Source organism: Suricata suricatta, chromosome 1, assembly GCF_006229205.1.
Source record: "Suricata suricatta isolate VVHF042 chromosome 1, meerkat_22Aug2017_6uvM2_HiC, whole genome shotgun sequence".
NCBI lineage: Eukaryota > Metazoa > Chordata > Mammalia > Carnivora > Herpestidae > Suricata > Suricata suricatta.
The window spans coordinates 118,177,429-118,201,913 of record NC_043700.1 but is presented as its reverse complement, the minus strand read 5'-3'; the positions used below and the strand labels follow the sequence as shown (position 1 = coordinate 118,201,913).

At 37.6% G+C, this 24,485-nt stretch overlaps 1 long non-coding RNA gene across 4 annotated transcripts in view; it reads left to right on the top strand.

Moving 5' to 3' along the window:
* Positions 1–24,485, top strand: part of LOC115278510 — a 112,868-nt gene that overhangs the window by 46,812 nt on the left and 41,571 nt on the right. For all 4 annotated transcript variants that reach the window (XR_003902983.1, XR_003903006.1, XR_003903008.1 and 1 more), the window contains one exon: positions 21,236–21,324. This is a non-coding gene — a long non-coding RNA (uncharacterized LOC115278510). The remainder of the gene's footprint in view (positions 1–21,235; positions 21,325–24,485) is intronic.

Sequence of the window (24,485 nt, the reverse complement as noted above, 5' to 3'; positions counted from 1 at the left end):
CTCATTCATTTTCTGGGACAATGACTATAATGATAAGAGCCAATTGTCACTAGTAAATCTACCTCGGGATTGAGACTTTAAGAAATATTCCCAAGCAGCTGCCAAAACTCCTTTTGTTTTGGGGAAATTCTCTGTCTTCTCTAGACTAACATGAACTGCCTAATTACACTTATTGGTGGAAAAAATATCTGCATCTATTCATCTGTCCCAGCTGGCAGGCTTCAGGGCCAGACCTCTTCCTGTTCCCTCTGGCCTTTTATTTGCCTCTAGGCCTCTTGAAGGCACCTCATTTGCCTCCCCCTCCTGTTTCTGCACCACCTTGCATGCATGCCCACATAACTGGTTCCTATACCATCCCCAATGCCTCAGGCTCCTCCTACCCTTTGGGTCAAAGAACAAACAGCATACCCTTGGACCACCCACTTCAGATTCCTCCACTGATGTCTCAGGTAAAAGCTGACAATGGGGAGAATTGATTGACATTTAAGTGGACATAGGTGAAACATATTCAGTGTTTAAACTAATTTAAGTTTGTAGGAACTGTGTTTAATGTTATCAGCATTAAATATGAAACTTTTATTCCACCAAGTTTATTAAAGGTCAAAGAAGCTCATGCTCTCTCTATTGTAATTTGTTAGCAAAAGGATGGCTTAAAATGATGGTTAAAATTGTCTGTCTCAAAGTTTTCATTAAGATAGCTTTCAAAGTCTTTGGTAACTTGAAACTTTAAAGCTTTGATTGCATGATAAATGAGATTAAATTCATTGGACATCTAGGTCTTTTCCAAATAATGATGGAATGCTAAAGCTTTGATTACTGAACATAGGTTTTAACTTCTTATTGCAGAGAAACTAAAGTTCTTTGGGTCTATTGGAAAACACACTTTGTGCTTAACTGATTCATGAATTAGCCATTTAAAACAATTCTAATGTAAACACTTGCCAGTTGATTACTAAGTCCTCAACTGGAAACTAAGATTTGTAAGAGTTAAAATTTTGCTAAGTATACTTAAGACTGATGGAAATAAATAAAACTTTGTTAAGTATACTGATGGAAATAAAGAAAGCAACTCTGTATGTAGGAAAGCAGAAGATAATGTAAGAAAGACATAATGAATAGGAATACATTTTTGTTGAGGGCAAAAGAAAGTAGTTTTGTCCTAAATGAGAATGGTTGCTTGGGGGAAAGTGGCTTGGGACAAAATATGAAGGCAAAGGAAAGTTGTAGAAGATATGTGAAGAGAAACCTTTGGAAAGGAATTTTATTTGTGGTCAGGATGGACTAAGGTTGAAATGAATAGATTTTAAAAGTACACTAGCATAAGATTAAAATTCGGGTTTACTCTCTGTTAAAAAGGGCAAAGTTTTCTTGGATTATTGGCATGCTTTTGATTTTAAAAAAGAAGCAAACAAAAGTTTTTTCCCCTTTTGTCTGCCCAAAGTGATGGAAAAATATGATTTTAACCAAAAGGGTAAGACAAAAGGATATCATTCCTTTGATCCCAAGGTTGAAGGGACACTGACAATGTCCTCTCTGCCAGCCTCCAAATTCTCCACATTTGTGGTGTTTCTGTTTAGCAAAGAAATGGATGCCTGTGCCATATAAGGGAAGGATGACTATGATATATAAAGGGCTTTTACTGGAATACATAGGAGCCATTTTGCTATACTTAGCCCAGTGTATGCCAATTTGTAACTACCTAGATACTCTAAAATGGATATCCACATGGCTGGAACATATTTATGTGGGTACAGCTGAAAAAAGCAAGGGAATAAACCTTGAATTTGCCCCTACTGCCCCTTGATGGCCAATTTTATCTTTACAAAAATTGGTTTTTGCCAGCCTTTTAAAATATATTTGTAAAGAGGATTGCTGTTGGGCCAAAATAAAATTAGGCAATAAAATTAGGCCAAAATTAAAAATTGTTTACCTCCTTTTTAAAAAATCAAAAGCATACTAACAATCCAAGAAAGTCTTGCTTGGTAATAGCCAATACCCCCAAAGTTCCACAGGCAGAAAACAAAAGAATAGGAGAAATCAGAAAAGACAAGGTCAGCTCTCAGAGGTAAGGTCAAGCCTGGATAAGAGTGACTGCTCCTAGTACTTCATGAGACTGACCAAGTTTCTGGCTGTCAGTGGAATAGCCAGCCAAAACCCAGGGCTAGAAGATGAGGCTTCTCCTGGCCAACTATTGGGGTCAGGTGATGAGGTTTCTTCTGGCCAGTTCATGAAAAATTAAGATAAGGGACACCTTTTCCACCTTCTTCCTATAGAAGGGCAATTCCCCACCCAAGGCCAATACTCCTTTGGGATGCATTCTGAAAAATTGGAGTAATTTTGATCCATAAACTCTGAACAACAACAACTCATTAATTATCATGGGGCTATGGGGAACTTCCAGTTTCTTACTGGGGCTGAGGTAATTCCACCCCTAGATCCTATTTGGGACTATGACCATCCCATTAAGAAATGGTATTCCCATCACTTCCAAGTTTGTGCCTTAGAGAAATTAAGGAGTTTGAAGGTTAAGCCCTTAAATTATGCTAAATTAGCCACTATTTTACAAACACAGAATGAGAACCTGATGACCTTCCAGGAGAGGTTGAGGGAGGCTCTCATTAAATACATGGCTCTCTTCCCTGACACCCCTAAGGCTGAGATGATTTTAAAGGACAAATATGTCACTAAATCAGCCCTATATATTTAGAGGAAATACAAAAATTGGCTAATGGCCTGGAAGGAACCCTGAAGGAGCTCTTACAAGCTGCCAATCGGGTATATTACAACCAAGATCAAAATCAAACAAAACAAACAAACAAACAAACAAACAAACAAAAAAAACAGAAAAGGAGGCTGAAGAAAAATCATGGCTTTATGCACTATGTCAGACCAGACTGCCCGAGGTCCTGGCACCAAATACCACTTATATGGCCAGTCAGGGCACTGGAAACGAGACTGCCCTCAGAAGGGACAAAGGAAGTCAAAGCCCCATAAACCATGCCCCTTATGTGGAAACAATCACTGGAAGTCTGAATGCCCTTGAAGACCTTTATCTGTGAGGGCTCAGATAAGCAGTGTACCTGAAAGAGACTGATGGGGTCTGGGGCTCTTTGGGGTGGCTCCCCAGACCTAATTGTCTATTGGAAGGCCAGAGCCTTGTGTAACTCTAGAGAACTCATAGTAATGAAATGCTGGGTCATTTTCTTCTTGAAACTGGAGCCACCTTTTCCGTCCTCCTTTCCACTCTAAGCCAACTATCCAAATGCAGCATAATGATTAGAAGCATCTCTGGAAAACTTATAACTAAATTTTCCTCTCAGTCTCTGGGATGTATATGAGGAAAACTTGTTTCTCTCATTCTTTCTTGATAATACCAGAGCGCCTACTCCCTTGTTAGGAAAGGGCATCATATCTGAATTAAAGACTATAAATGCTGCTAACTCCAGGACAGATAAACAATTGTGTGAGTTTTTGGAAATTACTGGATAATGTAGGCTGTACATACTGAGTTTCAGAAGATCGCTGCCTGCTATATCAATTATTAAAAGAGACTCAACCCCACCTACCCTCCCAAGAAAATAAACTGAGGTCTGACTCATGGACACTGTCTCTAACTCTCGAGATGGTTATAAACAGAAGAGAGGCAATTACCATTACCTGGCTCACAGAGCTAAAAGGTCATTAAAGCACTGCATCAGGCCTTTCATTTTGGGAGGGATAAAACTTATCAAATGGCTCAAAGGAAGTTTACTGAGAAAATATTTGTCAAGGACAGTTCAGCAAGCAGTATCATCTTGTGAAACATGTCTTAGAAACAATCCTCTCAAACACAAACTTGCTCTCCTAGGCAATCAAGGACCTGGGGGCTATCCAGGGAAGACTGACAATTAGGTTTCACTCATATGCCAAGGTCAAAAGAATTCCAACAGCTGTTGTAACGACACAGGTCTGAATCAAATGGACTTCATGACAGGCTTCAAGTTTCCCTCTGACCTTGGAGGCCTAGGTGTTGGCTTCTCAGAATCAGTAGACAATAAAAGGGCACATATTGCCCAAGGCAGGAGGGACCACCCTTGTAACACACAATCAGGAAAGGTCAGCTAACACTCTTAACATTCCTAAGGGCAGGCCTGTAGATGGAAACCATAGATAGTTACCTGTTGTTTAATACTAGATTAACTAGTTACTCACTTCACATGGGGGGCCTTGGCCCACCCTGTAATTAGTTAATTTCAAAGATACCCTAAATGTTGTGATTGGGTCCCACTAAAAGTAATGAATGCTCTAAACAATGTATGTGGTTAAAATTGCTGCCAATATTGTTGTACAATTATGATTGTACACAATTTCCTGTAACTCCCCCTTCCCAAACCCCATAAAAACCCTGCTCAGCCCTTGTTCGGGGCTCTCAGCATGGATCCACTGTGGGGGTGAAGTCTGTGAGCCCAAGCTTATAAACCCGTAATAATAAATGCCCTTTGCTTTTGCATGCGTGACTCGGTCTCCCCAGTGGTCTCTGGTTTTTGGGGATGATATTGAAATCTTGGGCATGACACTGTTGGTATGTGTAAGATTTAATGGATGGAGGCAGAGATGAGAGGAAAGAAAGAGACCAAGTTATGGAGCCAAGAAGGCCTTTATTGGGATCTGCAATTCCCGGGCGAGGTTCCGTGACTCCGGGAGTGGGGAGTCAGGGAAGTCACGTCTGGTACCGGAGGGGCGAGGTAATTTATGGGCGAAAGACTTCAGGTCCTGTCCTGGGAGGGCAGACCACCAAATAAGAGCACTTCAGGGAGGTGGCGGGATGGCATAGGTTGCCTCCTCTGTCAGGGTGGTGGGAAGCTGGGGCTCCATGATTGGCTGTTTTCAAACTGGCGGAGAACATTCCAGGTCTGTGGGTGAGGGTGGGGGTCGTCAGTGCATGGTGTTTTTCCAACCCACAGCAAAATGGCTGCCAGTCACCAGGCCAAGGTGACTCCCAAGGTGACTCTTACAGTATGGGTTTGCTGGAGTCCAGCTCCAGCAGCTCCAGGGCTCCCTGAAGGATGAATGGTGTCAGTGAAAGAGAGTGAGAGAGCCTTGGCTTTCTTCAGTAGGGTGTCTGTACCCTTACCTTTATTTATTGAAAAAATGTATGGGGTACAAAACAAAAATGGAAATTGCCTTAGACAATAATTTCTGATAAATTCTTTGGTATGTAAAAATTTCCCAGAACATAGATTGGTGGAAGACTCGCACATAACCTTTATCAATAGGTGACTAGGTGTTTATCATATGGGGAAGGAAGGGATCTTTACCATTCAAATACAAGGCAAAGTTTATAGCGCAGCAAAGGCAAGAGTTAGGTCTTTGTGAGCAGGGGTCAATAGCCTGTTTTCTGAGGGGAGGAAAAACAGGTTTTCTCAGGAAATGTAACATTTGCTCCTATAATCACAAAAGAAGAAACTCCTGTAACAAGTTTTTTCACAAGGTATAATTCACATATTTTTAACTTAAGAAGGCAAGTCACTCCTGTTATCAGTTAGTCAGGCACCTTGGGGTCTAGCTCAACCAGAAATTGAGTGGGGCTGAGTGGGTGTAGACACTGGTCACCATCTGATGGTAGGAGGCCTTGGAAACCCATCTTGCCTCACAAGTAGATTTTTCCTCTACTTATGAGTTCAGAGAGGCCCAGCTTCCTGCATGGGTTGATAATTTTTCTAATAGGGTAGAGGCCTTCCCCTAAAAATAAATGGAGATGGCACAAGAAGTAATAAAAGCTCTGCCTTATAAAATAATGCCGATGATCAGCTTACCTAAAAATTTGCAGATTAATACTGGAAAACAGCTGCCTTGACTCTCTGGTAGGACTCTCAGCTCTTGAAAAGTTTTACACCTAGAAATAAAGCAAACAATCTGCTTATACTTGTTATAGGTCAACTTATGAAATGTACTAGGTCAACTTTTAAGATACCAGAGAGCTTACTGTATATAGGTTCGGTTTAAACTCCCATTCTGGTGAATAATTAAAGATTGGGCAATCTGGAAAGACCCTAAGAATGTAACTAGATAAGGAATATTGTAACCTGAAGTTTAACTTGTTTTTCAAGGTTCTGTTAAGTAACCCTACCCTTCTACTAAGACCTGGCAGAAGCAAAGTCCACAGGTGAAAGTCACCTGGTCACTGTCTCTCTTGGTTTCTTAGGTGTCTAACTATGATTGGTCCTTGTAAAAGGACAAAAAATCTTAAGATGATAGGTTCCCACCAAAACTAATGTCTGTGTATTACAATGTAATTGGCTACCAAGGAATGCTGTGAATTGTAATTGGTTAACTAAATAATGACATGTTCTGTCCATATAATCTCACTGCCCCCTTTGATTGGGGCCATTTTCTGCTCCTTAACACCAGGAAGATCAGGTTTGGCCCGGCCGTAATAAAAGCATGTAGTCGTGAATAAAATTATGCCTTGCTTCTATTCGGCATTGGTGGTCTTTTCGTAATCACTCTGCAACAATACTCAGCAAAACTCTAAATAACACCTCACAAGCACTAGATGCTTTAAATAAAAATAAATAAATAAATAAATAAATAAATAAATAAGTAAGTAAGTAAATAAATAAATAAATAAATAAATAAAGTTAGGGCCAAACTCTAGGAGAATAGAGCCACCAGTGGTTACTTACTGTTCCTCCATCACCTGGGTTATGAGAGGTTCCCTGACGTGTTGTTTCAATAAAACTGATAATTCTCAGAGTCTTTGAACTGGAAAATGACATTGGAACAGAATTGGACAAAGTTAGGGTCTCTCCTGGATTGTTCTACTGGTTTGAGAACTAGGGACATTATCTTAAGATGCCATCTTGTTGGTCAGTATAATCTTTACGTTGTGTTTTTCTCTTTGTGTCTGCCAACGTTTGTGCCGCCTCATGCCTGCAGCCTTCCTATAAAACCATACTGTGGGCCACTTGACTAACTCTTGAGTAGACTAACTGCTGTACCCCCTCACTGCCCCTTATCAGCTTGAAGAAGCCAGAATGGTCCCAATCCCTGTTCCCTAATGGCAGTTAGGGGCCCTATCCCATGGGGAGAATAAATAGGAAAAGGATTAACATTAGGCAGGGAGAGAAAAGGGACTTTCAGGGACGCAGACTGCAGTTGCAAGTGGGAGACTGAAGAAGCAGATGGGGTTCTGCCCTTATGAAATCCTTTATGGGTGTCCTGCCCCCACTGCCAAGGCCATATGGGAGAATTTAAATGAGATAGACAATCCAACCCTAAGGCAAGAGATGCAGGTCCTTGGCTCTAACCTAACCACTTTACACCACTGGGTTAGGGAGAGATTACTGTGAGTCTGACCACAGATGCTCACCCCTTTTAAAGGAGAAGATGCTGCATGGGTGAAGTAATGGAATGTCCAACCCCTAAAACCCTCTGGAGGGGCCCATCCACTGTCATTTGTCTACCTCTACTGCCAAGGGATGGACAAGTAAAGGTGGCCAAGCTGGGTCCCTGATTCACCACAGCAGAGTGAGGCTAGCAACTCAAAACTGGGAAGGTATTCCTGATCCATCAACACCATGCAAGCTGGCCATACAGAAGAAACAATCTCTAACTCCAGAAGCTCTGGGAGACTGCAGCCCTGCTTTACTCACTTTAGAAGCTGACTAATCTATGCATGGCAGAAGCTTGAGGAATCAATGGTCTGGATGGAACAAATAGACTGTCCTTATTTTCTATGTTTCCTTATTGTGATGTACTGCCACCCCTTGTTTCTCACTGTTATTGTACTTACTGGCCTACTTTTTGCCATAGGATTGGCAGAGGCCACCAATCCACAAAGGGATGATTTCTGTTAGCACTTACCTTCCCTTTGTGGATGGGATACTTTGTTGGTATTGGTTGCTTCTAAACTGGACCCCTCCTGTAGACCTAGATTCCTCCTCATGTGACCCATGTATTTGCATAAACAGGTCAGTCCAGGGAGTTGCCTGGACCTTACTATACCATACTCACTTCTCATGCCTGGGAAAGGCCCTGGAGACCTGAATACATGATAATACCACCTATTCTTTCTGCCAACAGGAGAGTCAATACACTTGTTTCAACCCACAGTACTCCCCAAGCAGAGGAATGGCTAGAGGTCTGGAGTTACCCCAAGACAGACACCACTGGTGTGGGCCAACTAATTAACAAAACTCAAATTACCACTCCAAACAGGCCAGTGTCTATATTCTTTGATGTAAGTGCAGCCATAGGTGACACATTGCCATATGGTTTGCCATGTGCAGCTCTGACATGGGGACAAGAGTACCGGCTCAATGATAAACACATGTGTGATGGGCCTAGTACCTGAAGTTCTGACCCCAGGGACCGGAATTCTTCTGTCCTCATTGGAGCTGTGTCATGTGGGCCAACTGGCAGAATAAGGACAAAGCAGCACTCCTCCAAAAGGGTGTGATTGAGTCAAACTGCCAGTCAAGAACCTGTAAACCCCTTAATTTTACCATTCTTGACCCAGGAGACTCAAAATGGGAAACAGCCACGCATATGATGATATTACGGAAATATAAGCCTCTAAACCAAGATGATGCTCTTTGACCCAAAATAGGGGGTCTGAGCATCAAAGTTGGGGATGTGGTAAGGCCCCTTCCTAAGGAATGTGGTGGAGGCCTCCTCAGAACAAAGGAAGGCAGCGCAGCCCAATGAACTCCTATACATGCATGCATAACTCTTACACAACTCTGTAACTTAAACTGTGTCTGATCACACTATATGTGTCATCATATATGGGAGACAAAAAAGTAGAAATTGCCTAAAAGCTACATGCTGCTGCACTTGGGATTTGGCCTTTTTGGGGCCTTAGCCTAATGAGCCCATGCAGGCACCAATAAAGCTGCTTCCTGCAAAGAAGAGCCTTGCTGTCCCACCACTCTGTGCAAGAATTCTGCTACCCCTGTACCCAGAGTCAAGTCCCAATAATCAGTTTTTAGTTGTGGCCCAGTTGGCATGTGCACCCAGGTGAAAAGCCACTGCAGGTTTCAGTAGCAATTCGAGGGCTCTCTCTTCTGCTTGGCACTCCCTGTCTCCTCTGGACCACCCTCGTGTCTCAAGTACTTCAGGATATTTTCTGAGGTTTTAGCTTAGCACTATAATCTCCCACTTTTTGCACCTTTCAATATTTCTCAGAGGTCTAGAACAGGAATCCAGTCATACATTTTTCTAGTTTTGTCAATCTAGCCACATGGTACTGTCAAAAGCGCTGTTGTTTTCTAGGTCCCTGGTGGTGTTCCTGTAGCCCAGATCCGTATCCTGTAGCCTATCTGGCAGTAAGAAAATAAGAAAACAGCCCCAGGAAAGCTCAGAATCCTCAACCCACCTTTGTGAAATTTTACTCCCCCTGCTCCTTGTTACCATAGCCTCTGCTGCCTTTAGTATCTAAATTTATCAGACTTTTTTAGCTGCTCTCAGTCAGAGCATTTGTGTGCCATGACTTAATCTAGCCAACTCATTAGATTTTAATGTTTTTGATCACCGTATATATTTTAGTCAAGTACCTCTCAGTTCTATAATTTTCTCTATGCCTTAGTTTCATTTCTATAAAATGTGGTGAATTAGAGAAGCTGTCTTATAAAATTGCTGTGATGATTGAACACATTGATATAGGCCAAATGTTTACAGTGGTGCTTGGTATACAGTATAAAATGAAGCAGTGTGTGTTAGCTATTATTATTGAGGATGACTTCAGAAGACAGGAAATCAAATTCTTCTTGTGCGATGAAGATGATCTCTTATTTCATATACTAATTTGAAAGGGCTTTGGCTTTTAATAAATTAAGTTACCCTAGTAGTTCCTAATCTTATTAGACTCAGTGTCCATTACCTCATTTTTTAAAACAATTCTAATGACCCATTTGCTAACTTGAAACACACAAATACTATAATCTACATCTAAATGTAATTATAGAAAAAAAAAGTTATGATGTCCTAAATTAAATATAAAAATAAATATAAAATAAAAGGGAAGTCATTTATAATAAATTAATATGAATTTCAATATAAATATAATCAGACAAGAGTATACTAGAAGACAAAAATTTCATCAGATATTTTTATCCACTTATAATGAGTGAATTTGGATTTAAAAGAAGATCAGGACCCTTTTCATTAAAGAATACAGAGAGGGGCGCCTGGGTGGCTCAGTTGGTTGAGCCCTGACCCTTGACTTCATTGCAGATCGTGATCTCATCTCAAGTCATGATCTCAGGGTTCATGAGTCCCAGCCTGAGTGGGGCTCTGTGCTGACAAAGCAGGTCCTCTCTCTCCCTCTGTCTCTGCCCCTCCCTCCTCATGTTCTACTTGTCTCAAAATAAATAAATATTTTTAAAAAAGAATACAGTGGAAGAAACAGTGTGGTGACTAAGGAGCTGGAATAAAACCAGCAATGTAAGTAATAATATATTACATTTATAAGAGAAAGAGGACAGTAACTCCAATTGAAGTAGAACTTACATGGCAATTATTTTTTTTTTAATTTTTTTATTGCTTTTTATTTTATTTTTGAGAGACAGAGAGAGACAGCTGGAGCAGGGGAGGGTCAGAGAGAGAGGGAGACACAGAATCTGAAACAGGCTCCAGGCTCTGAGCTGGCTGTCAGCACAGAGCCCGACGCGGGGCTCGAACCCATGAACCGTGAGATCTGACCTGAGCCGAAGCCGGATGCTTAACCGACTGAGCCACCCAGGCGCCCCTACATGGCAATTATTTTTGAAGTGGAAAGTAATAAGGCACCATACTCATACAAATGTACACATTACATGTGTAGTGTCATTGATAAATTCTGTTGTGATGTGTTTCAGTAATAAAATTACATCACAAGGAATCCAAGAGGAGCATACATCTGGTTTCTAAATGTCTGACAGGACATTTGAAAGCAATTACCGGTTGTGAAAATATATTTTTGTTCAATGGGTGAATATTCAAATTTTTTGTCATTTTATCCAATCATAATTGATACCAGTCATTGCTAGAACTGGATGTAAGAGGCCTTTGTTAGGCCAGATATTATCCATCAAGTAGTTAGATTGTTAAATGCTGACAGGCCAGGGGTTGCTGGTGGGGAATTGCCAGCCAGTGATGGAGAATTTCAGCAGAGCCGATCCAGGTGAGGCACCTGAATATTAGCCTTCAAGGGACAGGCCTGTTCTGAGCGCTGCAAGCATCTGGGTCCTCACCGTCTGCCTGGTGAATGTCAGCAGTGTCTTCTCAGTTATAGTGACTTAACAAACATGATCCCAGTAATGTTCTTTTTAAAAATGTTTAAAAAATTTTTGACTTGTGTCAATATATTTATTTCCATTAAAAGAATAGGAACTCTATTAGAATAGTTCCCCCAACCCAACTTTACACTATAATTTTCACATATAATACATCCCTAAACATTATGGCCCAACTATGAGCCCAAATATATATATTTACTCTATTTTTAAAATTAATTGTTTCAGACAGTTATATGTCTTCTAAAAAATAAGAGAATCTAGGGACACCTGGGTGGCTTGGTTGGTTAAGTGTCCAACTTTGGCTCAGCTCATGATCTCATGGTTTGTGGGTTCGAGCCCCACATCAGGCTCTGTGCTGACAGCTAGCTCAGAGCCTGGAGCCTGCTTCAGATTCTGTGTCTCCCTCTTTCTCAGACTCTCCCCTGCTCTCACGCGGTCTCGTCTCTTTCTCTCTCAAAAATAAATAAAAACATTAAAAAAAGAGAGAATCTAAGATTAGTGCATATATGCACCAATATTTTATATTTACGTATGTGTTTACCATTCCTTGTGTATCTGGGATATGATCTGGTATCGTTTCTTTTTCTTTTTCTTTCTTTTTTAAAAACAAATTTTAAATGTTTTATTTATTTTTGAGTGACTGAGAGAGAGTCAGATCATCACCGGGGGAGGGGCAGAGAGAGAGGGAGACACGGAATCTGAAGCAGGCTCCAGGCTCCAAGCTGTCAGCACAGATGCGGGGCTCGAACTCACCGAACCGTGAGATCATGACCTGAGCTGAAGCCAGACGCTTCAGCCGACTCAGCCACCCAGGTGCCCTTCTTTTTTATTTATTTATTTATTTATTTTTTGACCTCAGTAACTTTCAAAGTAAGCCTGGAGGGAAAGAGGGAAGCATAACATACTATTCCAGTTACAATGAAACTAAACCTGTATAATATCTATTATGAACAACAACCAAAAAACAATATAAAGAGTGTGTAGAGAAAGTACTATCCTTCTAATATAGAATCCACAGCTAGTGAGAAAACTGTTTCTAAGAGAGAGAGACTTTTGCATTTTCTTTCATAAAAAATATTCATGTGCTCAAGTTCTGCATATATTGATGTATGTGATCTGGTGAATACAACATAAATAAACTAACACACACACACACAAACTGACAATAAATTTAGTCTTCTTAAGTAATCTGAACAAAAATAATGATACTACATACCATTTAGCTGTCGATACTTGAAACACTGTTACTATAAGTAACTTCTTCATGGAACAATTTAAAGACTGGGAAATAATTACAAGTGTGTCTTTGAGGGCTACATATATTCCTCAGACTGATTAGAAGCCCACAGCTAAGGGGTGCGTGGTGGGTCAGTCAGTTAAGCATCTGACTTTGGCTCCGGTCATGATCTCATGGTCCATGAGTTGGAACGCTGTGGCAGGTTTGGTGCTGACAGCTCAAAGCTTGGAGACTGCTTCAGATTCAGTGTCTCTGTCTCCACTCCTCCCGACTCCTGTACTCTCTCTGAAAAATAAATAAATGTTAAAGAAAAGAAGAATCCCACAGCTAAAATTGTCTAACAGCTTTCAATGCTTTTCAACACAACTGTATTACAAATTTACATATGGCATATTGTTTCAAATTCATTTCTAAATACAAATTTTAATGTTTAAGTGATTTACTTATTTTGCGTTTCAGGAAAAAGTAAAGATTTTTCTTTTTCTTATCCTTTAATTATTCACCTGTAAAATGTAAATATTTAAGTAAACTTTTAAGATAATTCTGAGGAATATAGATTACTCTCCAAATATTTACTTGAACACTTCAGCCATATTTATTGTCAAGTAGGAGAGAATTTGTCTATACTATATTCAATATCATTACCACAAAAATAGATAGACTAGGATATATTTTTATAAACAAAAAATAATTTCAAATTTTCTATATAGAATTCATACCAAAATTTTTTTAAAGAGTCATTATTCCTGTTACAAATGATATTTTAAGGGATGCTTATTTTGCTTGTTTTAGGGTTATTATCTTATTCTGACTGCTATTGTTACAATTTATATAATTTTGCAATTGGATTATGCAAAATCCTTATTTTATTGCAGAATTTGGGAGAATATTTCAGTGAATTTAGATAAAAAATAAAACTAAACAGCAAAATAATTATCTCATGTGTTTTTAGATTTTTTTAAACGTTTATTTATTTTGAGAGACAGAGACAGAGAGACAGAGTGCAAATGGGGGAGGGGCAGAGAGATAGGGTGACATGGAATCAGAAGTAGGCTCTAGACTCTGAGCTATCAGCACAGAGTCCAATGAGGGGCTTGAACTCATGTACCTCGAGATCATGACCTGAGCTGAAGTCAGACGCCCAACTAACTGAGCCACTCAAGCGCCCCTATTGTGTGTTTATAGAATTCGAGATCAGTATAAAAAATTCAAACAGCACAAAAAAGTTTCTCTTGTTATTCCTGAACCATATCACCTCCTTAACCCTATGCTTGGCAACTATCATTTTGGTTACTTTTAAAGTATAATTTCAAAAATATTTTATGAATATGCAAGATATTAATAAACACATTTACAGAAGATGGCTATCCAGTTTTTATCTGAGCTAAGCTATTTCTTTTTTCTCTCTTTGACTCATGGAAATTTGGTAAACCATATTATCAATAGCAACTTCTTTTCAAAATAAAGATCATTGGATGAAGTCACTTGTTAGGATTTTTTGTATAATTGAGAAGAGAGAGAGAAGATGCACTGTAAAAGAACTGAGTTGCCTAATTTCCAAACTATGAATGTATCCATATGAAAAGCTAACACAAGGAAGTGAATGAAAAAGATATAAAGAAAAACAAGTTGTATACCCATGTTTCTTTTTAAATTTACTAAGCTGTTCTAAAGAATAATTGAAGCTTCAGATGCTCAATAAATATTATCTTATGATGAATGAATGAATGAGTTCCTCTGAACTACATGAGAGGCTACGGAAACATTCTTCTTTGTGTCAACATCTGGTTCAATACATCTATAACTCAAACATACTCCAAAGTAAAATATTTCTCTGTGGATAAAGGAGAGGAAGTTGACAAGATTAAAGCCTTAACCAGGCAAACAGAAAGTCAGAGATTTGTAATGGTCATAAAAGATTTGATACTCAGGTTAAAAGCTACTATCACAAAATATGTGAGAGCCACAAAATACTATTACTAGGTCTGCATTTTAACTTATGGAATTTTTCTAAAATTTATGGCTATCTCCAGGACAAGCATTTTCAATGGTGATGCTCAATCTTCTTTTAAGATAAAGATTTTACATTTAATATCAAAGTACCATAAGCTCAATCTTTTTCCCCATTGAAATGATATTTGTAGGTGAATTTACTGTACATGACAAGAACCATATTTATAGTCCTGGCACCTGAATCATTTTGTTATACCCAGAAATAATACAAGCTTAACACTAACTCTTACCCTTTGTTGATAGCATAGAACAATCTTCTGGAAGTCTATATAACACTTATAATCATATGTGTCATACATAAGTATATATGTATATATACATACATATATATATTCATATTTTCTATTTTCCCCCAAATCTGCAAGTAAATGGCTTTCAACATGTTTTATCCTCATATACATATGTCTACACAAGAATAAAATTGTCCACCTAAAAATCTCATTATCTGTGTTTACACTTAACAACATTCACTTTTTAAGATTTTGCAAAGTTCTTCAGGGTATTTGAGGAAGAGCATGACAATTTTTTTAGTCTCAAACTCTAACTAATTGGACCTTTTTGATTTTTTGCACTAAGATATGGATGGAGGAATGGGATAGGTTGAATCCCTTCCATTTGGTTCTCATTTGAGACGTGATCAGCATAACTGGTAAAGAGTCCTGTCTCCTGAGTCAGGAAGATTTCGGTTCTAATCCAAATCTTTCACATATTAACAGTTTTACTATCTGTAAAACCAACATAACAACATCTAATTCATATATATTTTCGTAAAGATTAGATTAAATAATCAAATATGAAGAGGTTATGAGAAGACTTGATACAAAATAAAGTCAATAAAGATACAGTGGGTGGCTCAGTAGCTTGAGTGGCTGACTCTTGTTTCCCCCAAAATTCATATCATGAGACTAATTCCTGATGTGATGTTATTTGAAGATGGGGTTCTTAAGGGTAACTCTGTTTAGATGAGATCATATCGGTGAGTCCCCATGTTGAGATCACTCATTAAAATAAGAGGAAGAGACACCAAAGCTCTTTCTCCAGCTACCATGTGAAGACATGGCAAGAAGGCAGACATCTTCAACCCAAGGAGAGGGCCACAACCAAGAAACACATGAGCTGTTGCCTTGATCCTGACCTTTTCATCTTCAGAACTGTGAGAAATAAATGTCTGTTGTTTAAGTCACCCAGACTATCGGCTTTTTTTTCAAGGAGTCTGAGCTGACTGAGACACAATGTTTCATTTGAATAAAGTGATCTTTTTTTCCATTCATGTCTATGTCAAATTGCTTGACTTTTTTCAAGAGCGGGTCAGTTTCCCAATCACTTGCTGTTTAATATAAGGCCCATTCTTGATTGCAGGTAGGCAGTAATCTTAAACTCACAGCCTCAGTAGTTACGAAGGTGCACCTGAAAGATGTGCCTTGCTCAGTCAGCTGTTTTAACATCTATGTCATAGAAAGCCCATGCAAAACATGAATCCTTCTGACCTCACTATGGAATTGCTCTTAAACAATTAAAGTTTGGGAGTATGGTATTGGGCAGTGTTGAAGTTTTACATAAGAAATAGGTGTTTAAGACTTATTGCTGCATTTTTCATTGAGATGGTATAATTATGACTTTAATTAACAATTCACTCATTTATCCATTTACATTTTTTTAATGTTTTATTTATTTTTGAGAGAGAGAGAGAGAGAGAGAGAGAGAGAGAGACAGTGTGAGCAGGGGAGGGACACAGAGAGAGGGAGACACAGAATCAGAATACAGGCTCCAGGCTCTGAGCTGCCAGCCCAGGGCCCAGCGCAGGGCTCGACCCCACTAACTGTGGGTGACCCCAGCCAAAGTCGGATGCTTAACTGGCTGAGCCACCCAGGTGCCTCAACCCATTTATTCATTTCAAATCTTTGAACAGTTATTAAGCACCAGGCCCTGGGATTGACCTGGAATGCTGGAGATTCCTTTTCATTATCAGTTTAAACAAGAATAGCATTGTGCTAAAGATTTAATGCATGCTTTGTATTTTTTGTAACTGATAGGTCTTTCCTGTGTTGGCTGCAAGAAGCTCATACTTAAATCCGAGACTCGCCTCAGAGTAGGCTTTTTGGTCTAAAGGCATTTAGGCTCTATTGCTCTTTACCAATTTTATTTTTTCTTTATCTCATTATAAAATATTTTTGTGGGCATCTGGATGGCTCAGTGAGTTAAGTGTCTGACTTCAGTTCAGGTCATGATCTCATGGGCCATGAGTTTGAGCCCCTCACCAGGCTCTGTGCTGACAGGGCAGAGCCTGCTTGGGATTCTCTCTCTCTCTCTCTCTCTCTCTCTCTCTTTCTCTCTCCCTTTCTCGGCACCTCAACCTCACCTGCTCATGTGCCTTCTCTTTCTTTCTCTCAAAATAAAGAAACTTAAAAATATTTTCAATTCTTCTTGGTAATTTATGCGCTTATACAAATCTGTTATGGAAAAAGTCAGAAATAAATATAAATCATGTATAAATAAAAATGGAGAGAATGAATGCCAGGGTATGAATGAACAATGTACTTATTCAACTGATACATTGTTTCCTGGTGTTTCCTATCAAAATTTTGTAACTTCATCATCTTTTGACATTAGGACCTAAGTGTATGTGGGGCACATGGGTGATGCAGCCAGTTGCGCAGCCAAATCTTGATTTCAGCTTGGTTCACGATTCTAGGGTCATGGGACCAAACCCTGTGTTCTAGTCCATGATGAGCATGGAGCCCTGCTTGGGACTCTCTCTCTCTCTCTCTCTCTCTCTTCCACTTTGCCCCTCTCCCCCATTAGCTGTCTTTCTAAAATTAAAAAAAATATATTAAAAATTTAAAAACGAATGGATATAGTAAAAGAATATTGGTAAAAACTAATGGCATGGGTAAACTACAACTTGCTTATAAACCAGGACTGAAGTGGAATCTTCATGGAAAAATTAAGTAGGTCAAGATATTAAAAAAACTAATGACACCAGTTTATGGAAAAAACTTTGAAAATCCACAGAAGAAAAGATGTAGTTTGTCAGGGACATTCTGAAACTATATTAGCCAGAAGATAAAAGTAAATAAGATGTTTTTAATATAGAAGAAAAGTATGGTTATGTTTAATCAAAAATAAAATGTTAATACTTTCCTTACATATTTATAGAAAAAGCTAGTTATTATTCAAAAATGATGATAGCCAGCCCAGAATTTGTGAGGGCAAAAGAAAAAAAAGTGTCAATAATGTAAAAGTATGTCAACATTGTGTAATTTAGCTGTATAACTCTAAAATGATAAGATATAAAAATAGTCTGGTATAATTTTAGTCTTTAACTTATTTCCTTGAGAGCTCTTGGGGGCAATGTTTAAAAAAAGTAAAAAAAAAGCTTCACTTTTTTTAAAATTACAGCTGTAACAGAATTTGGCAACAAAAGAGTAAAATCCCACTTTCAAACACCTAGCCTAGAATGATATACTGGGAACCACATGGGGCTTTATAAAGAACACATTCTGTCACAGTCATGGCAGATATCTTTCTATTGACAGAATGATGGGATAGTAAATCAGGGAGAAGCATTACATGCAATTTATCTTGACTTTAGAAAGAGTTTGATTCAGTCTTATATGAAGTATTAATCAAGAAAAGGGGAAAAGTGTGGCAAAGGTCTGGCTGCTGTTAAGTGGATCAGCATCTGGTCCATTTAGTCAATCTGAGGCACTCAGAATATTGCCAATAATAGCTCAATATATCTGGAGCTACGGAATACATGGAATCCTATGCAATTAATACCATTATATAAATATGGCAGGAATAAAATAGAAAACAAATGGGAATCAATAACTGCCTTACCAATATTAAATGCCAACATTAACATAAATAATTACCTATGGATATTTGACTTTTGTGCTACACATATCTATTTCAAGAGGTCTTTATATTACACCATTTAAAAAAGTGGAACAGTTTATCAAGTTTATTTGATAGCACAACTCTGGATGGAAATAATTGGTACATTGAAAGAAGGTCACAAATATCCATGTGAACACAAATATAGACACAGAACTCAGGATTCAGAAAGGATTTTAATGATTATCTAATCCATTTGCTTTCAAGGTGAAGTCACTCCTATAAAATGTTTTACGTAAACAGATTTGTGAGAATCTGCACAACAGGGGACAGGACATTGAGAAAAGAATTAAGTGAAAAACGTGTAATGAAAGTGGGGTTTGTTTGCTTTGGTGACAGAGAAGAGTCACTGTCTGAATGAAATACAGAACAAAGGAGAAATAAGACATCATTTTAAAATATTTTTAGATTTGGTGAATGACTAATTGACCTTGAACAGTTCCATTTTCATGGATGAGAGGAGAAGACATTTTACAGGGGAGAAAGTTGTGCGTGTGTGTGTGTGTGTGTGTGTGTGTGTGTAATGGTGTAAGGGCCCTATACCATACGAGGAGTATGGTGATAGAAAAATATAAAATAAGAAAATAACAGTAATAGTCAAAAAAATAAAATGACGTTTGTTTTAAGAGGCTTAAAATACTTAAATGACAAGAGAGGGCTTGAATGCTAAAGAGGGAATGAGAAGTGTTTAGTAGTATGAACCAAAGTGAATCTCAGTGCAGGATCCTCTAGAAAAAAGAGGAGAGAAAGAAAGAAGAAAGAAAGAAAGAAAGAAAGAAAGAAAGAAAGAAAGAAAGAAAGAAAGAAAGAAAGAAAGAAAGAAAAGAGAGAGAGAGAGAGAGAGAGAGAGAGAGAGAGAGAGAGAGAGAGAGAAGAGCTAGTGGCAGGTGAGCTTTTCCATTGACATGACAAGACAGCTCAGACACCTGCGTAGAGAAGAGTGTGGACAAGAAAGAAGAGTGCCTTGGGGATGTGAATTTAACAGCGCACTGTAGCAAGTAAGCCATAGAATTGACTAGAACTGGAAAACTTTATTTTAGCATACATATGCAGTTTAATAAGTGCTGCTCCATTCTTCTAGGTCTTCATTGCATTGTAAGTAATGACAAATGAGGGGAAAAGACAAAGTCATTTTGCAAAATAGAAAATACAGGACATTTTGAAAAAGCAATTTCCTTGCTTACTATTCCTTAAAAAACACATTCTTTTCTTATGGAATAATTTTCTACCTCCCAAATCACATTCTGCAAAAGTCCCTATAGTGCAGTTGTGTGTGTGGTGAGGAGAGAGAAGGAAAAAAAGGAGTTAAAACACAAAATTATAGACTTTCTTTGTCTTAGAACTTTGAAGATAATGCTGCACTCACTGTTGTTTTTTAGAAATTTAATTGTTATTTGTAAGTTGTGTTTGACTACTTGTAATATATGCTATTCACTTCTGATTTTCTACAATTTCAATACATAAGTCTAGATAGAGGTTATACATTTGTAACATATGCAGACTTGTTTGTGTGTTCTCTTTAAGCTGAAGCATTCTGCTCTTTAGTTAGAAACTATACTGCCTTTAAATAGTACCTTTTCCACTCACTTTGCCATTTTCTGTTGGGATTTCTATTATACCTAGACTTTATTAGCAAGAATGCCTAATTAATCAAGGCATTTTAATATATAAGTAAATAATTGCTTTATCCTCTGAAACTACATCATACAAATAAAATTATTCATTTAGAAATGAAAATAATTTCTTTCATTTTAAATTTTATTCTAAAAATTTGTCTCATGTCAAAGTATCTGAATTGCAGGACCATTATTTGAATAAGTAATCACTTGATTCAACAGAAATCAGTGACCAAAACCCTGCAAATATTTTGAAAATCCTCAGCGCACAAATATTTGATGTTCTATGAAAAAATCAGAATTATGAATGTGTTTTGAATGTAAATGGGACTTTTTGTGTTGTTTATTATTTTATAATATTTTCTGTACTGCCAAATAAATGGAAGGGTGGAAGGAGAGAAAGAGAGAAAGGTATATAAATGTGGATCATCATTGTATTGATGAAGCTCAAGGAGATGGTAAAAACCTTTATATGTATATATGTGTGTGTGTGTGTGTGTGTGTGTGTGTGTGATATAAAATCTTTTTCTTTTTTACTCTGCATGTTTATTATTTCTTTCTATAATTTCCTATGAGAATCTTTGCACAATGTTGCCCTACATTTTCACAGCTAACACAGTCTCTTTGCCCCTCACAGCATGATTTCTAATACAAAGCTCAGGATCATGAGTTATATTCTGGTTTGACCCAGAAAGCTTTAGCATTTAAAGTCAGAGTGGCCTGAATGGCTCAGTCAAGATGCAAGTTGAAATTAATTGGGAAATTTGGTTATAATGACACTTGAGGGAAGGGATAATATGTTGGACTTTTTTTTATTAAAATGGTATCATGTAATTTAAGTGAATAATTATTAATAAAATAGCTAAAACTAAAATGTATTCAGGTTAAACAAATGAAGTAACCTCTTCAGTTCTTCTAGTGATTCAGAAATAGAGCCAATTGCTTCCAGAATGAATTGAACTTAAAATCTCTGACAAAAATATATGTACAAATGTGTAATCACAATTCTTAGTACAGTGCTGAGATGAGTGCATAAAAGCCTTTAGTTTTATATGAATTGAAATAACTCAGATACAAAAGTATCATCAGCATATATGGTAATATTTAACACATGCGATTATATTATTGAATTACATAGGTATCTTTCATTCCCTTCTTGGAATATTACTAAGTATGCTGTTAACAGTCCAACTTTGTTTCTTGTTCCTTTCAAGCACATCTGAGTCAAGAGATTTAAAGAAGTAGAAAGAGGAAGGATTGCAGCTGATTGCAATAGCCACCCTTTGTTATAATTCAGCATCACGTAAGTGACTTGATAACTTTTTGAAGGCAAATGTTTAAGTGCATGCAAGGTTTGCAACATCTTCAAATTATATCTGTCTGCTTTAATGTAAGAATCTTATTTATTTAATTATTCCACATACACACATATTTTAAATTAGTCACTGGATTTAGAGCAAAAAATAAGACAGACATTCCCCCACTTTCCTTCATGAAACTCACATTCTAGTGATAGAACACATTAGTCTTCATTATGCAATCAAGAATTTTATTTCAGTTCTGATAAATGTTACAGATATAAAAATATTTGCCATGGAAGTGTATAATGGGGAACTGCTCTTGAGGAAATGAAAATGTAACTGAATTTTTGAGGAAGAATAAAAATTGAGTCCAGAGAGAGGGGAGTGATTGAAAACCTTCAAGTTACAGGAAACAGACTATCAGAGAGTCTTGAGGTGGAACACAGCATGATGAAGAAAATAAATCAAAGGTCCTGTGGCTAGTAAGGAGACAGGCGATGGAGGTGAGGCATTGAGATTAGCCAATCCAGATTGTGCTGAAACTTGAATGTTAGTTTTAGGGTCTACTCATTATCTAAATAACAAGAGATAATTAATGATGATTTTTAAGCAGAAAAGTGACATACACTTTCCTGTGGAAAACGGATCAAAAGAGGGCAAGGACGTATCTGAGAAGACTGATTAAAAGGGTCTTTAATGGTCTGGGTGAGCCATGATGATACTTTGAACTAAGGTAGACATCATCGTGAAAGAGAAAAGTGAATTCAATAGACAGTTAAGAAACAGAATGAGCAGGACTCTGTGTGATAAATAACATAATGATTGATGAAGAATATAAGGCAACCAATGATTATTCCTAGTTTCTGGCTTAAGTGACTCATACCATGGTGATAGTCTACTTAACACTAAACTTTGTGGTTATCATTTTGTGATATACACAAACACTGAATCTTTATATACCTGAAACTAACATATGTCCATTATCCCTCAATCAAAATAATATATAATTTTTTATTTTGCATTGGAAACCATGACTACCATTTATTGAGATCTGGAGTGCTGAAGGAAATCCAGATTTAATGGTTGGAGAGGATGGTGAGTTTAGATTCAGGCATGTTTAACTGAGAGGCTTCACATCTGCTAGGATGACAAGAATAAAAGAAAAAATCAGATAATAACAAGTGGTGATGAGGATGTGGAGAAATAAGAATTCTCATATACAACCAGTGGGAATGTAAAATGGTGCAGCCAATTTGAGAAATAGTCTGGAAGTTCTTAAAATAGTTTCACATAAGACTTGTACTGCTGGGTATGTAGCTAAGAGAAATGAAAACATACATCCACACAAGAACCTGCACATGAAAATTTAAAGCAGAATTGTTCATAACAGGCTAAAGGTAAAAACAGATCAATTGTCCAAGTAACAAATACTAAACAAATGTGGCATATCCATACAATGGGGATTTATTCACCTATTAAAATAGGATGAAGTTACGGTACATGATATTACATGGATGAACTGTAAAAATATTACACTGGGTAAAAGAATCCAGTCATAGAAGACACATATTATGTGATTTCTTCATATGACACATCCACAATGGCAACATCTATAGAGACAGAGAGTAGACTAGTGGTTTTGTAGGGCTTACAGAGTAGATAGGAAAGTAGGGCAGTGATGGCAAAAAAGTACATGGGATTTTTTTTTAGATAAAAATGTTCTAAAATTAGATTGTAGTGATGATTGTTCTTATCTGTGAATATGCTCAAGTCTACTGAATTGTATAATTTAGATGAGTAAAATGTATAATATATGAATTGTATTTCAATGAAGCTCTTTAAGATATTTGAGAGGCCAGTAAGAATCTGGGAACTCAGAGAAGAGCTCTTAACAGAAGATATAAACTTGGGATTTGTGAATAAATTATAATCGAAATTGTGGGTATCAATGAGAAAATATGGAATTAGGATAAAATATGGTTAACAAGCAAACTTGCAAAAGTTCTAACATACATAGTTCAGGTCAGGGCAGGTAGATCAGTAGAAGAGAATACAAAGGAGCAGTGAGACATGAAGTATAAAAATAAAGGTTGTGGGATTGTGGTTTCAATAGTGCCAATACAGACAGTGTTAAAAAATAGTGTGTGTGAACAGTTTTGAATGAAATTAAGAGTCGAGTAGGATGTAGTATGAAAAATATCCATCAGATTGAGTGACTCAAAGTCATTATAACATCAATTAGAGCCATTTTGTACAGTGATAGGGGAAAAGCCTGCGGTGGGGAGGGGGGAGGGAAGAACCCAACAACATTGCAATTCACTAAGCAGAGTGTGCAGAGGAGGATATGGTGATGATGGCAGTAGATCTCTTTGCTGAAGTTGGGCGTGATTTTCATTAGAGGGGAAGTCAGGATGTGGGTAATTTTTGTCTTTAAATTGGAAAAATTCCATCCTGGTTAAATGTGGATTGGAAAAATCGCATAGAGATGGATATGAAGAAGATCCAGAATCTACAAAAGAATACTAATCAATATTGGAAGATTCCTGAAAAAGAGATACATGATATGGTTTAGATCATACAATAGGCACTGATCTTAAATTATAAGGCTTATATCCTGGAAAAAAAAGACCTTACATATTGGTCACTGGTAATATAGAGTTGACTTATCTGAGTACTCATCTGAAAATCTGGTTGATCAAAGAGCATTGCCACTAAATACACCTGTCAGTACTGGTACTTGTTAGTTTCTTAGAACTCGATCTCATAAGTATATTAATAAACATAATTGAAAACAAAAACAACTCAACTTTGTAAAGGAAGAAGGGTAGAATACTTTGAAAAGAGGAGGCATGGGTACTCTTGCAGGGCACTGGACTATATATATATAGTACCATTAAACATAACCACCCCCACCACCATAATTGAAGTTACTTTTATAGCACCAAAGACTTAATCATCCATTTGCTATATAAAAAGTAGCTACTTTTTTGCATGGACCTCAAGTATACTGTAGTATAGAGGTGGAATTTAAGGAAAGGTATTAAGCAGGCTGTGTTTTAGCTTATGGACAAGTAATAAATTATATCATGTATCTTGAATGTATCATAGATAAGCTGCTATATTACAATTGCCACTTCAGATAGCTGTGAAATTAGGTGATTAA